Below are 14485 nucleotides of genomic sequence, written 5' to 3'. Positions count from 1 at the left end.
CAAAAATGCCTTGGAGTGCAGGTTCATAGCTCCTTGAAATTAGTGTCACAGGTTGAAAAGATAGTGAATAAGGCATTTAGTATGCTTTCCATTATTAGTCAGAATTGAATACAAGTGTTGGGAGGTCAGGTTGTGGATGCACAGGACATTGTTTTGGCCACATTTGGAATGTTGTGTGTAAATCTGGTCTCCCTCCTATCGGAAAGAAGTTGTGAATCTTGAAATGGGTCAGAAAAGATTGACAAGAATGTTACCAGTGTTGCGTTTTTTTCAAGCAATAGGGTGAGGCTGAACAGGCTGGGGATGTTTTCCCTGGAATGTCGGAGGCTGAGGGGTGACCGTATAGAGGTTTATAAAACCATTGAGCGCCACGAATAGGGTAAAAAGACGAGGCGTTTTCCCTGGGGTGGGGGAGTCCAGAACTAGAGGACATAGGTTTAGGGTGAGAGGGGGAAGATTTGAAAGGGACTTATGGGGCAACTTTTTCACACAGAGAGTGGTGCATGTATGGAATGAGCTGCCAGAGGAAGTGGTGCAGGTTGGTACAGTTACAACATTTAAAGGACATTTGGATGGGTGTATGAATAGGAAGGGTTTGGAGGGATATGGGCCGAGTGCTGGCAAATGCGTCCAAATTAGTTTCATACATCTGGTCGATATGGGCGATTTGGACCGAAGGGTCTGTTTCCGTGCTGTCCATCTCTATGATTCTGAGACTATGAAATGCAGGAAAGCTGAGACACAAATTCAGAGACATTAACTGGGTAACAGTCACACCCACACTCAGGGACACACATCGACAGACAGTACTGGGAAGCAGTCACACCCACACTCAGAGACACACACCTACAGACAATACTGGGTAGCAGTCACACCCACACTCAGAGACACACACCTACAGACAGTACTGGGTAGCAGTCACACCCACACTCAGAGACACACACCTACAGACAGTACTGGGTAGCAATCACACCCACACTCAGGGACAAACACCTACAGACAGTACTGGGTAGCAGTCATACCCACACTCAGGGACAGACGCCGACAGACAGTACTGGGTAGCAGTCACACCCACACTCAGAGACACAGACCTAAAGACAGTCATGTATGATGGAAGATTCTGACTGATCATCTTTCTGAGCTAAGTTGTCACTCAGTTCAGCTTTGAGCTGTCACTGTGAGGAACAGGCGAGCGTGGGAGAAATGAATGTAATGACTGAAGCCTCCAGTGTCTGTGATTGGCCTCAGCTCATTTGAAATGTGACTCAGCAGCAGCAAAGTGAGCATAGTGCGATCCCACCAGCTGGATCTGGACCAACAGAGTGAAGAGGAAATGCGTCAGATTGGAATGATTGGGCCCCAGCAGATTTCAGTTTCTGTTCTGTTTCGAATCTTGTCAACTTGACAGATTCCAGGTCGAAGGGATCTCTTGAAAATGATTGAAGATTGGCTCAAATCCAGTCTTTAGCTGATGTGTCATTGATTGACCATCCAAGCAGCCAACCATGACAACCATTAGCTGAAACGTAGCCAATCAACTGAGGCTGGAGCAGTCTATATACAAAGCACTCAGAGACAGAAACTGAATCTTCTTCATCTTTATTCCCCTTTCCAGATTGACATTGACAGAAAAAGGACTGCAATTAACGACCCAGACAGAGGAAGCTACACAAATTCACTGCCACAATGGAGCTTGAGGAAAACACTTGTGGAGATTTTCTCAAAAAAAAGAGAATCCTGTCCTTTTAAACACTGACAGAAACTTAAATTGGAACTGGCAGCTGAGCAGGAAGGAGATCTGGTTTACTGAAGCAGAGACTTCTGAGGTTCACATTGATTTTGTACAACTGACAGTCTTGAGTATCGAGGAGTTTGACTTGACATCACAAGTCAATGCTGTCCCCAACAAACACTCCCAGAACAGGGGTAGTACGGGGTTAGATACAAATTAAATCACCTTTACACTGTCCCAGTGACCTGCCTTAACCGCTGAACCTCAGAAGTGTCTCTGAGCCAGTCCTGAGAAGGAAGAGAGATGAAATTCAGAGCTGACAATGACCTTTGTCCTGCCAGCTCAGCCCTGTTCTATTTAAAGTTGCGTCTCCTCTGTGGACTGTCTCAAACACTCTACGCACATTCTGATCTCCTGATGCTCTTGCTGAGAGGAGAGGGGAGGGTCACGTGGGTGAGGGCACAGGAGAAGCGAGCGTTGGACTCCCAGTCAGACCCAGAGAGGGTCAGCAGGCTGCTGACACTGTAGGTGCTGTCCGAAGCTCGCAGGTAGTTGCTGGTCTGAACTCCGTCCAAAATGACTGCACCATCCTTCTTCCACTGCACCTCCAGTTCATCGGGATAGAAGTGATTGGCAAGGCACACCAGGGTGGCAGTGCCCTTGGCATTGACCTGCTCCAGGGAGGGGGGCAGCAGGGTCAGCTTGGGCTGAGAGTTGTCACGGCCTGAAAGACAAGAGAAACAATTTTAATCTCTGCCATTCAAAGAGATTTCAACTCTCTGAACATGAACCGGCAAAACAATCCATTTTGATCATTTTTATCCAACCCCTATAAACCCCATAAAAGAACAGGCATTTTTCAAATTGCTTCTTGGGATGTGGGTGTCACTGGCCATTATTGTACATCCCTAATTGCCCCTGAGAAGGTGATGGTGAAAGAGAAGGGACAGTTTTGGACCATCGTTTAGGGAATGAGTGTGGGCAGCTGGAAGGGCTATCAATGGGGGAGCATTTCAGTGACAGTGATCAGAACTCAGTGAGATTGAGAGGAGGGTGGAAATGGAGAACCACGGAACAAGTGTAAAAGTTTTCATTTGGGAACAAACCATTTTACTAAACTGGTAACTGCCTGGCTGAAAAGATGGAGCAATGGTTCCTCAAGAAAACTTTCCATCTATTTTCACAAAAGAGAGGGACAAAACAGAAACTGTAGTTCAGGAGGAAGCCTGTGCAATATTGGAACGGCATCTTTCACATCTGAAAGACTCCCAGTTCATCCAAAGAAAAGAAAGATTAATGCTGTTCCCAAGACATTTGCAGACAGTGTGGGACTTGTTTGAAATGTGGTCACTGTTGTAATGTAGGAAATGTGGAAGCCAGATTGTACACAACAAGATCTCACAAGCAACAATGAACCAAGGAACATTTTGAGTGATGTTTGTCAGGGATAAATATCAGTCTGAATGTGATTCAAATAGAAAATAACTGGGACAGTTGGATGGAAAATGAGAAAATGGATGGCAAAGGAGAATGTCGGCTTACTGGTTAGTGATGGGATTGATTGTGACCAGAAAATAAAAGGAAAGGACAGAATATTGTGAATGTCATATTGTAAGAAGGAAACATAAAAGTGCAGAGAAACTCAACAAAAGAACAAACGTAAAAGCATTGTCTTTTAACACACGAACCATTTGGAATACGGTAGACAAAGTGGTACCACACAATCCAAGGTAAATAAGGAAGATAGGGGCTCATGAGAATTTATGAAAGCATCCAGACCATGTAATAGGATGGAGAGTATGGAAAAGATCAGGAATTGAACTTGATGCCGAGCAGGGTGGAATGGTGGATCAGTGGTTAGCACTGCTGTCTCACAGCTCCGGAGACATAGACTCAATTCCAACTGACTGTCTGTGTGGAGTTTACACATTCTCCCCGTGTCTACTTGGGTTTCCTCCCATTGTCACAAAGATGTGTAGGTTAGGAGGATTATCTATGGGAATTGTAGGGTGGGTGCGATACTTTTTGGAGGGTCAGACTGGGCTGAATGGCCTGCTAAAACACAGTAGGGTTTCTATGATTTCTGACAGAGATAATTATGAGAAGAAGGCAGTCAGTGCATGACTGAGGGTGTTGTACTTCGATGCATCGAGTATATGAAACAAGGTAAATGACTCTGTAGTGCAGTGACATGGCTGCAAGGGGATCAGGGATTTGAACTGAATATCCAAGGATGCACATCCTATTGAAAGGAAATGCCAGGGGATAGAAGGTCAAGTGTGAAGGAGGAACTGAAGATAATCCTTATCAGTTGGGATGTGGTATTGTGGAGACTGACGGTATCAAAATTTGTAAATCCCCAGGGCCTGATGCTCTGCAACTCAGAGTCCTTCAGAAAGTGGGTGTAGAAATTGTAGACACATTAGTGAACATTTTCCAGCATTCTGAAGACTCGGACAGAGTTCCAATGGACTGGACAGTATCCAATATAACTCCACTTTTTAATAAAAGGAGGGAGAGTGAAAATGAGGAATTATACATGAGGAAAACGCTGGAGTCAGTTATTAAAGATACAGTAACCGAGCATTTGGAAAGCAGTGACAGGATCGGTCCAAGTCAGCATGGATTTACGAAAGGGAAATCAGGCCTGACACATCTTCTGGAAGGTTTTGAGGATGTTATCAGTGGAGAATGGTCAAGGTTGAATCAGTGGACAATAAAAACAAAAATTGATGAAAACATTCATCAGGTCTGGCAGCTTCTGTGGAGAGCAAGCGAAGTTAGCATTTTTGATTGAGTGACCCTCCCTCAGGACTCAGTGGATGTTGTGTTCTGGACTTTCAAAAGACTTTTGACAACGTCCCATACAAGAGATTAGTGAGTTACATAAAACCTCATGGTATTGGCGGTAATGTATTGACATGGAGAGAGAACTCGTTGGCAGATAGAAAGCAGAGTGTTGGAATAAATGGGTCCTTCTCAGAGTGGCAGGCAGTGATGAGTGGGGTCCCGCAGGGTTCAGTGCTGGGACCCCAGCTGTTCACAATATACATAACTGATTTGGACAAAGGAATTGAATGCAATCCCTACAAACTTGCAGATGACACTCAGCTGGGTGGCAATGTGTGCTGTGAGGAGGATGCTAAGAGGCTGCAGGGTGACTTGGACAGGCTGGCTGAGTGGATAAATACTTGGCAAATGCAATGTAATTTGGGTAAATGTGAGATTATCCACTTTGGTGGTAAAACAGGAAGTCAGATTATTAGTGAATGGTGGAAGTTTAAGAAAAGGTGAGGTGCAATGAGACCTGGGTGTCATGGTGGAACAGTCACTGAAAGGGGGCATGCAGGTGCGGCAGGCAGTGAGGAAAGCTAATGGCATGTTGGCCTTCACAGTGAGAGGATATGTGTGTTGGAGTAAGGATGTCTTGCAGATTTATACAGGGTTTTGGTGAGGCTTCACTTTGAGTATTGTGTACAGTTTTGGTCTCCGAGTCTGGGGAAGGACATTCTTGCTATTGAGGGAGTCCAGCGAAGGTTCACCAGACTGATTCACGGGATGGCAGGACTGACATATGAGGAAAGACTGGATCAACTGGGCTTGTCCTCACTGGAATTTAGAAGAATGAGGGGAATCTCACGGAAACATATAAAATCCTGATGGGATTTGACAGGCTTGATGCTGGAAGAATGTTGCCAATATTAGGGAAATCCAAAACTCAGGGTCAAACTTCACGAATAAGGGGTAAGTTATTCAGATGTTGTGAACTTGTGGAATTCTCTGCCACAGAAAGCTGCTGGGGCCAGTTTGTTCGATATATTCCAGGGGGACCGTGTCCTTGAGTCTGAAGGGAATTATGGGTAAGGGGGAGAGTGGGAATGGGATACTGAGATTGCATAATCAGCTATGATCATATTGAATGGTGGTGCAGGCTCAAAAGGCTGAATGGCCTGTTCCTGCAGCAATTTTCTATATTTCTACGTTTCTAATATCGGTAGATGGGGGTATGGGGGAGCAGGTTGACTCTGTTATTAAGAAATGAAATTAAATTGACAGCAAGAAGAAATATAGAGTTAGACTGCATAGAGTCTGTGTGAGTCAACTTAAGAAACCACAAAGAAACAAAGATCCTGATGGGAGTTATGTACAAGCCTCCTCGCACTCGTCGGGATGTGGGTAAGAAAATAAATCAGGAGATAGAAAAGGCAAGTGAGAAAGGCATTATTACAATAGACATGGGGACTGCAATATGCAGGTGGACTGGGAAAATAAGGTTGGGAATGGATCTCAAGGAAAGGAATGCATGGAACGTCTGCGAGAGGCTTTTTTGGAACAGTTTTTGGTAGACCGACTAGGAAACAGGTAATTCTGGATTTGGTGATGTTTCATGAGGCAGCCCTGATTGGGGAGCTGAAGGTGAGTGAACCCTGACGGGGCAGTGACCACAATATGATAGAATTCACCCTGCAGTTCGTGAGGGAGAAGCTGGAATTCATTGTAATAAGAGGAGTTTATGAGCAAGTTAGACAAAGGAGAGCCAATGGATATGATATATTTGGATTTCCAGAAGGTCTTTGACAAGTTGCCACACAAGAAGCTGCTAAATAACATACGAGCCCATGGGGTTTGGGGCCCGGTACTGACATGGATAGAGTGGAAATAAATGTGTCTTTTGCAGGATGGCAGCAGGTGCCTCGTGCAGTTCAGCAGGGGGCAGTGTTGGGACCTCAGCTATTCATGTAACAATTAATTATATATTAATGATCGGGAAAAGGAACTGAGGGCATTGTTCCTAAATTTGCTGATGACACAAAGATGAGGTGAGGGACAGGCAGAGTTGAGGAAGTAGTGAGGCTGCAGAACGACTTGGAAAGGCTCAGAGAGTGGGCGAAGAAGTGGCAGATGGAATACAGTGTGGGAAAGTATGAGGTTATGCCCTTAGGTTGGAAGAATAGAAGCTTAAACTGTTTTCTAAACGGGGAAATTTGGGATTCTGAAGCATCAAGGTACTCAGAAGTCCTCTTTCAGATTTCTCTGACGGTTATCATGTCGGTTCAGTTGGCAAATAGGAAGACAAGTGAAATGTTATCATTCATTTGAACGGAGTTAGAATACAAGAGCAGGTGTGTACTGCTGAGGCTCTATGAGACTCTGGTCAGACTGCATTTGGAATATTGTGAACAGTTTTGGGACCTGTATCTACGGAGGTATGTGCTTGTATTGGGGGAGGTCCAGAGGAGGTTTATAAGAATGACCCTGGGGGTGCCAGCCTGGTCTGATGAGGAGCGGTTGAGTACTCTGGATGTGTACTTGATGGAGTTCAGAAGGACATGAGGGATCACATTGAAACTTACAGAATACTGAGAGGCCTGGATAGAGTGGGCGGGAAGAAGATGTTTCCACTCGTAAGAGAAACTCGAACCAGTGGGCACATCCACAAAGTTAAGGGGTAACTCATGAGGACTGAGATGAGGCGGAATATCTTCTGCCAGAAGGTGATTAATCCATGGACCTCATTGCTGTGGAGGTGAAGTCATTGAGTGTAGCTTGGGAAGAGACAGTGACACCCCTTGGTCAGATATTTATATCATCAACAGCCACGGGTGATGTACTGGAGGACCGGAGCATGGCTCATGTTGTGCTGTTAGTTAAGAATGTCTACAAGGAATACCCAGGGAATTCTAGACAGGTGAGGCTGATATCAGTGGGTAATAAGTTGTTGGAGGGGATTTTGAAAGATAGGATTTACCATGCATTTGGAAAGACAAGGATTGATTAAGGATAGTCCACAAGGCTTTGTAAGTGGGAAATCGAGTCTCAAAAATTTGATTGAGTTTTCTTAACACATGACCAAAAAGATAGCTGAGGGCAGAGTGGTAGACATTGTCTACGTGGACTTTAGCAAGGCCTTTGACGTGTTCCCGCATGGACAACTGGTAAATAAGGTTAGATTAAATGGGATCCGGGGAGGGCAAGCCAACTGATACAAAATTGGCTTAATGGTTGGAGACAATGTGGTGGTAGAAGGTTATTGTTTAGACTGGAAGCCTGTGACCAGCGGTGTGGTAAAAGGATTGGTTCGGGGTTCATCATTGTTCGTCATTTATAGAAAACATTTGAATGAGCATATAGGAGGTATGGTTTGTGAGTTTGCAGATGACACCAAAATTGGCGGCATAATGGGCAGTGATGAAGGCTATTTGAGAGTACATTTACATTCCAAATTGAGATAATAATGAGGTGTTGCATTTTGGTACAAAAACTAGTTCAGGGCTTACACAGTTAATTGTAGGGCATAGGGAGAGTTCTCAAAGAGTGAGACCAAGGGGTGGAGGCATATAGTGCCTTGAAACTGGAGTGATATGTAGACAGGGTGATAAAGAGTGCATTTGGTACACTTGCCTTCATTGGTCAGGGCATTGAGTAATGGAGTTGGGACATTATGTTACAGCTCTCCAAGATATTGGTCAGGAAACATTTCTGGTCACCCTGCTACTGGCAACATGTCATTAAACTGGAAGGAGTGTAATAAAGATGACAAGGATGTCATCAAGACTGGATGGTTTAAGTTATAAAGAATGGCCAGTTAGGCCTGAGCTATTTTCCTTGGAAGGTCAGAGGCTGTGGGGTGACATTTTAGAGGTTTATAACATCATGATGGGCATAGATAAGGTCAAAGTCTTTTCCTCAAGGTAGGAGAGTCCAAAACTAGAGTGCAGAAGTTTAAAGCAAGAGGGGAAAGATTCAATAGGGACCTGAGGTGCATCTCTTTCACATAGAGGATGGTGCGTGTATTGAATGATATGCCAGAGGACATCATAGAGGTGAGTCTGATTACAACATTTAAAAGATATTTGAACAGATACATGGAGAGGAAAGATTTAGGGGGAAATGATCCAAATGCAGGCAAAAGGGACCAGGGGGAATAGATAACGTGAATAGCTCATGAAGGCTGTGATTATTTTGCAGATGAGCTAAGAAAATTTATGTGGAAAATTCAGGGATGAGGAAAGTCAGTTAAGAAAATATATTGGAGAAGTTTGGATAGTCTTCCTTGGAGAAGAGAAGGCTGAGAGGACATTTGTTTGAGGAACGTAACATCAGGAGGGTTCTGGACAGAGTAAATAGGGAGAAAATGTTCCCACTCATGAAAGGATTGACAGCAAGAGGCCACAGATTGAAAGTAATTTGTAAAATAATCAAAAATGAGATGAGGAAAAGCATTTTCAGCCAGTGAGTGGTTAAGGTGTGGAATGCACTGCCTGAGAGTGGGGTGGAGGCAGCTTCAATTGAAACATTCCAAAAGGAATGAGACTGTTATTTGAAAAGGAACAATGTGCAGAGTGACAGGGAGAAGGCAGGAGAATGACACTCAGTGAATTGCCCATTTAGAGAGCTGGTCCAGACAGGATGGGCAGAATGACCTCCTCGTGCACTGTAACAATTCTGTGATTGTGTGATTGAGCAGAGTTAAAGCTTGGGGAGGTGGGAGCTCGGTGTCTCACTGTGCTGCTGCTGCTGCTGCTGAGGTCAGTGAGATCAGAGACTGGGGCAGGGAGCCAGAGCTCACATCAAACTCTGCCCGTGTCAGTCACACTGAGACTGACAGGAGGTTACTCACTGATTTCACTCCATGCTGCAGGAATGGGACCACAGGCTGCAAATGGACAGAGCTCCTCCACACGGTGAGTAAAACTGACTGACTTATATCTTGCTGCTTTAACGGAGCAATGGGACAAAGAAATACAGGTATACACCCTGTTAGACACAGTGCTCCTCAATCAACCATTTCATTCACTGCAGCTCCCCTTAAACACCTTCAACAATTCAGTATTTGTGTTTTAGTCAACATTTCAGTATTGAACGATTTAATAACGGAGGATTGAGGTTTACTTACTCAGTCTGAGCTTGGTTCCTTTACCGAACGTAGGCCACAGTGAGAGCTCACAGTGCAGAGGCTGTACAAAAACCTCTGCTATCTGCTTCCCTCCGTCACTCTCACCCTCTCCCTGTCCCTCTCTGTCTATCGCTCACTCTCATCCTCTTCTTGCCACTTTCTGTCTGTCACTGACTCTCACCTTCTCTTTGCCTCTCTCTGTCACTCATGTCTTTCTCTCGCTCTGTGTTTCTCATTCTGTTTCTCTCTCTCTCTCTCTCTCTCTCTCTCTCTCTCTCTCTCTGTCCGCTCCCCACCCCAGCACCCGCCCCCTCTCTCTTGATCTCTCTTATGTGGCCATGGATTATAAGGGGGAACCTTGAGGCCTTCAGTGAGTAGTGGACACCACAGGGACTGGAGTGTGTAGTGGACGGTGCCAATCCCAGCATGGGGTAATTTGCTCAGTTTTATTTAGATCTAACTGTCGGATATGTCAGTTCAGATGGCCGGACTGTGTGTCCATTATTATACACCTAATATAACTGTGGGATGTGTCAGTACAGGAGTTGGGACTGTGTGTCCAGATATATATATATATATATTAGATACAGCAGTGGGATGTGTCAGTACAGAAGGTGGTGATATGTGTATTGAGGTTTTTGTACAGCTGTGTATCACTGTGTAAGCACTGGACTCGTACTGACAGTAATAATCAGCGACATCCTCATTCTTAACGTTGCTGATTGTCAGGGTGAAATGTGTGCTGGATACTTGTGTCCCGGTGAATCTGCTGGAGACTCCTGTGAATCGACTTGTTGCATCGTAGATCAGGAGAGAGGGTTTCTGCCCTTCTCGCTGCTGGTACCAGGAAACATCACCACTGGCACTCTGACTGGATTTACATGTGAGTGTTGCGGTCTGGCCCAGTCCCACTGACAGCACTGGGGGAGACTGGGTCATGATGATGTCCCCACTGATACCTGAGGGGTCAAAGAGAAAAACACAGTGAAGTCAGAACTGTCACAGAAAGAGACTGTCAAATGAGAGATTGTTGGAGACACTGAGCATTCCTCTGGTTTTAGCATTTTTCCTTCAATCACAAGTCAGTGGAATTGAAGTGAAATGGAGAGCAGCTAAAGATTCAAGGTGGAAGGAGAGAGATTTGTATGTGCGACACAGAATGCCAGGGGCCAGATCAGCTGGATGTGTGAAATCATGGTGTGTGCTCCTGTGCCTGTGCCTGATTCCTGATAAACTCTCCCTTCACTGGGCTCTGCTTTATAAAGCTGCAGCCTGTGAGAGTCTGACTGGGTGTTCCTCAGTATGTAAATGGCATCAGACAGAGAGAGCCACGTCAGCCCCTCACACTTCCTCTTCTCTCTGTCTCTCATCCTTCCTTTTCATACTTCCTCCCTCCTTTTTCCTATTTTCCTCTTTCTACCTTTCACTTGAATATATTCCTGTCATTTATTGACTACCTCCTCTTTTCTATTTCCATTTCCGTCTCTGTCCTCTCCCAATTATATAATCATGTATATCTTTCCCTTTTTCCATGTATGTTTGACACTCTGTCTATCTCCCTTTCCTTCTGTGTTGGTTGGTCTCTCTCTCTCTCTCTCTCTCTCTCTCTCTCTCTCTCTCTCTCTCTCTCTCTCTCTCTCTCTCTCTCGCTTATGATCCATTCCTCTCCTTCACTTATCTTTCTACCTGTTTCCTCAATCATTCTTTCCTTGTCTCCTCAATCTCTCATTACCTCATTCACTCTTTGTCTGTCTCCCTCCCTCCAGTCAATCTCTAATTGATCTCTCGAGCAGGCATTATTCCAGGATATTGGAACTCTGAGTCCTGGAGCAAGAGCTAAATGCCTCGCCCTCTTTCACTCAATCTCACAATGTACACATGCTCTCTCTCTCTCTCTCTCTCTCTCTCTCTCACACACACACACACACACACACGCACACACACACACGCACACACACACTGTCTCACTCACTCACTCACGCACTCACTATGTGTGTCTTCTGTCCCTCTCTCAATCAGAAGCTCGATGACATGAGCAGCAGTTAACAAGTCTGTACTGGTCATCCATGATCTAACAACACTAATCCCAACTTGGCATTGAGGGAGAGATCAGCCATGATCATGTTGAGTGGCAGAGCATTCTCACAGGTCCAATCCCGAACCCTAACCCTAACGCTAACACTGACACTTCCCCAACTCCATGTTTCTATCTTTCTATGTCTGTGTTATCTTCAACCTCTGCCCTTGGGTATTGATCCCTCTACACATGGAAAAATTGCCTTCCTGTCCACTTTATCTCTACCCCTCATAATCTTGTCACCCTTTATTAGGTTCCCTCTCAACCTTCACTGCTCCAAGAGATACAACCCCAGCCTTTCCAATCATTCCTCATACCTCAGACCATCCAGGCCAGGCAGCATCCTGGGAAATCTGCTCTGCACTCTCGGATTCATTTACTGTAGCTGCGTACTAACTTTGTGATTCTTGCCCCCAACTTCACACTCCAACTGCCCAATATTTCTGCAAAGCCCAGCTGTATCTAATATTCAGCAGGATGGACGCCTTCACTGGGAAATAGTTGTTTGTGACTAGAATAATGACACATTTCTGAGAATCACATTAATAACTGTTTTATTGATGCTTTTATTTCCTATCCACCATATCACAGCCCTGAATAATCTTATACCCCTCAATGAGGTTCTTTCTCAACCTTCACTGCTCCATGCAAAACAACCTCAACCTTTCCAATCTTTCCTCATAACTGACTCTCTATTGCAGGCAGCATCCTGGTAAATCTCTGCACCCTCTCAAGTACAATCACATCCTTCACAGAATGTGGTGACCATGACCTGTCCACCTCTCTCTCTCTCTCTCGATCTCCCTTTTTGACTCACATCTGCCACTTCTATCTCTCGACATCTATCTCTCTCTCCCACTTTTAATCTCTTTCATATTCTTTCTCTCTCTCTCTCTATCTCTCTCTCTCTCTCTCTCATAGCCACTCTCTCCAACCTACTCACGGTTCCTTACTCCCGCAGATAATCTCTATTTCTCCAACTCTCTATGTCTCCGTCACTCGCTCCAACACTCGCTTCAATTGAAAGCCTCCAAATGTTATCTGTCTCTCTCTATTCCTCCCTCTGGCTCTCTGCCTCACTCTCTGCATCCCAATCTAAGTCTCACACCCTCCCTCTCTGTCATTCTGTCTCTAAACATGCTCATGTCTGTTTCTCTCTCACACACTCAACCTGACCCTCTCTCTCCCGATTCCCTTCACTCTTAGTATCACACCAATCCTGCCTCTTTCTCTGTCTCCATCCCTTTCAATCACATCTTGTTTTTTTTTCTCTCTCTCACTCTCTCTCTCCATCAACCACACCATTTCTACCTCCCTCTACCTCTCTCGATCCCCTCACATATCTCACACTGTCTCAGATGCTCCTCCCTCTATCCCTCAATTGCACACACACTCTCCCTCTAACTCTCTCTCTCTGTCTCGCTTCTCTCCCTTTCTCACAGTGTCCCAGGTGATGACAGTTGAATGCAGGATAAATCTCCCTCTGCTCTGTCCCAATAATGGATGTTAACCTTTGACCCCAGAAGCATGTTTTTTTTTTCCTGGAGTAAGGCCCCATTTCCCACAGTGACCAAGGTTTAGCCTCTCTTCTCAAGATGGACAGATTCTTGTCAAATGAAGGGCAGTTCTGTGCTGTTGGTCTATTCTCACTGGGGAGTGGTTTGGTCACAAACCTCATTCCATGAAGGCCTAGCAGAGAGATGAGATCCTCAGGCCATCAGTGTGAGCTGGAGGGAAAGGGGCAGGACATGTTCTGACCCAGTGACCCATCCTGTCCATTCACAACATGTTCCAATCCCTTCGCCTCTTCTTCGCATTCCATGATCAGTCTCTGAGTCAAGGTGTTTCACTGGGATGATGTTCAGAGCATCACAGTTACAACAGAAGGGAACTGACCACACACCAACCATGGCATCCATGATGTAATGGACACTCCAACAGAGTCCAACAAGCATGGAATTCAGTTCACGGGGCTGCCCAATGGAGAGACATAGACCTCCTTCCCACTGAACCTCCCAATTGAGACCAGTAAACCTGGGCCTCCTAATCACTGGACTTTCCAACGGAAATGAATGGATGGCTGAGTTTTTGAAGAAGTAAGCAAGAAGGTAGACAAAGGTGGAGCAGTACACTCTGTCTACATGGACTTTAGCAAGGCCTTAGACAAGGATCCCCCCGCCATGGCAGACTGTTCAGTAAGATTATATCACATAGGATCCAGGGACAGCGATCCAATTGGATATAAAATTGATGGTAGGAGGCAGAGGCTGGTGAGAGACGGATGTTCTTCTGACTGGAGGCCAGTGACCAACCGTCTGCCACAAGAATCGATCCTGGATCCACTGTTGCTAATCATTTATATGAACAATGTGGATGAGAAAATAGCAGAAATGCGCAGTAAGTTTGTGGCTGACATTAAAATTGTTGGCATCGTCAACAGGGAAGAAGGTTATCCAAGAGTGCGATGTCATCTTGATCAACTGGGCCAGTGGGTCAACAAAGCCAGATGGAGTTTAATTTCGACAAATGGAAGGAGTTACCTTTTGGTAAGACAAACTTGGGCAGGAATTACTCAATTAATGTCGAGCCATGGGGAGTGTTGTTGAACAGAGAGACTGAGGGGTACAGGTACATAGTTCCTTGGAAGTGATATCACAGGTAGACAGGATGGTGAAGAAGGTATTTGGCACGTTCACCTTCACTGGTCAAAGCAGGGAGTACAGGAGCTGGGACATCATGTTACAGCTGTACAAGGCATTGGGAAGGCCACATTTGGACA

General features: G+C 45.2%; 1 long non-coding RNA gene across 1 annotated transcript; it reads right to left on the bottom strand.

Annotated features, from left to right (window-relative positions):
* Positions 1 to 1583: 1583 nt before the first annotated feature.
* Positions 1584 to 9664, bottom strand: LOC140479415 (uncharacterized). The gene is made up of 2 exons (XR_011961026.1): positions 9630 to 9664; positions 1584 to 2456 (listed from the first exon to the last, which is right to left on the bottom strand). It is a non-coding gene; the product is annotated as an uncharacterized lncRNA (long non-coding RNA).
* Between the last annotated feature and the right edge of the window lie 4821 nt (positions 9665 to 14485).

This window comes from Chiloscyllium punctatum, chromosome 7, assembly GCF_047496795.1.
Source record: "Chiloscyllium punctatum isolate Juve2018m chromosome 7, sChiPun1.3, whole genome shotgun sequence".
Lineage (NCBI taxonomy): Eukaryota > Metazoa > Chordata > Chondrichthyes > Orectolobiformes > Hemiscylliidae > Chiloscyllium > Chiloscyllium punctatum.
Note: the sequence above shows the minus strand (reverse complement) of the source record. Positions and strands in the feature narration are given on the sequence as shown.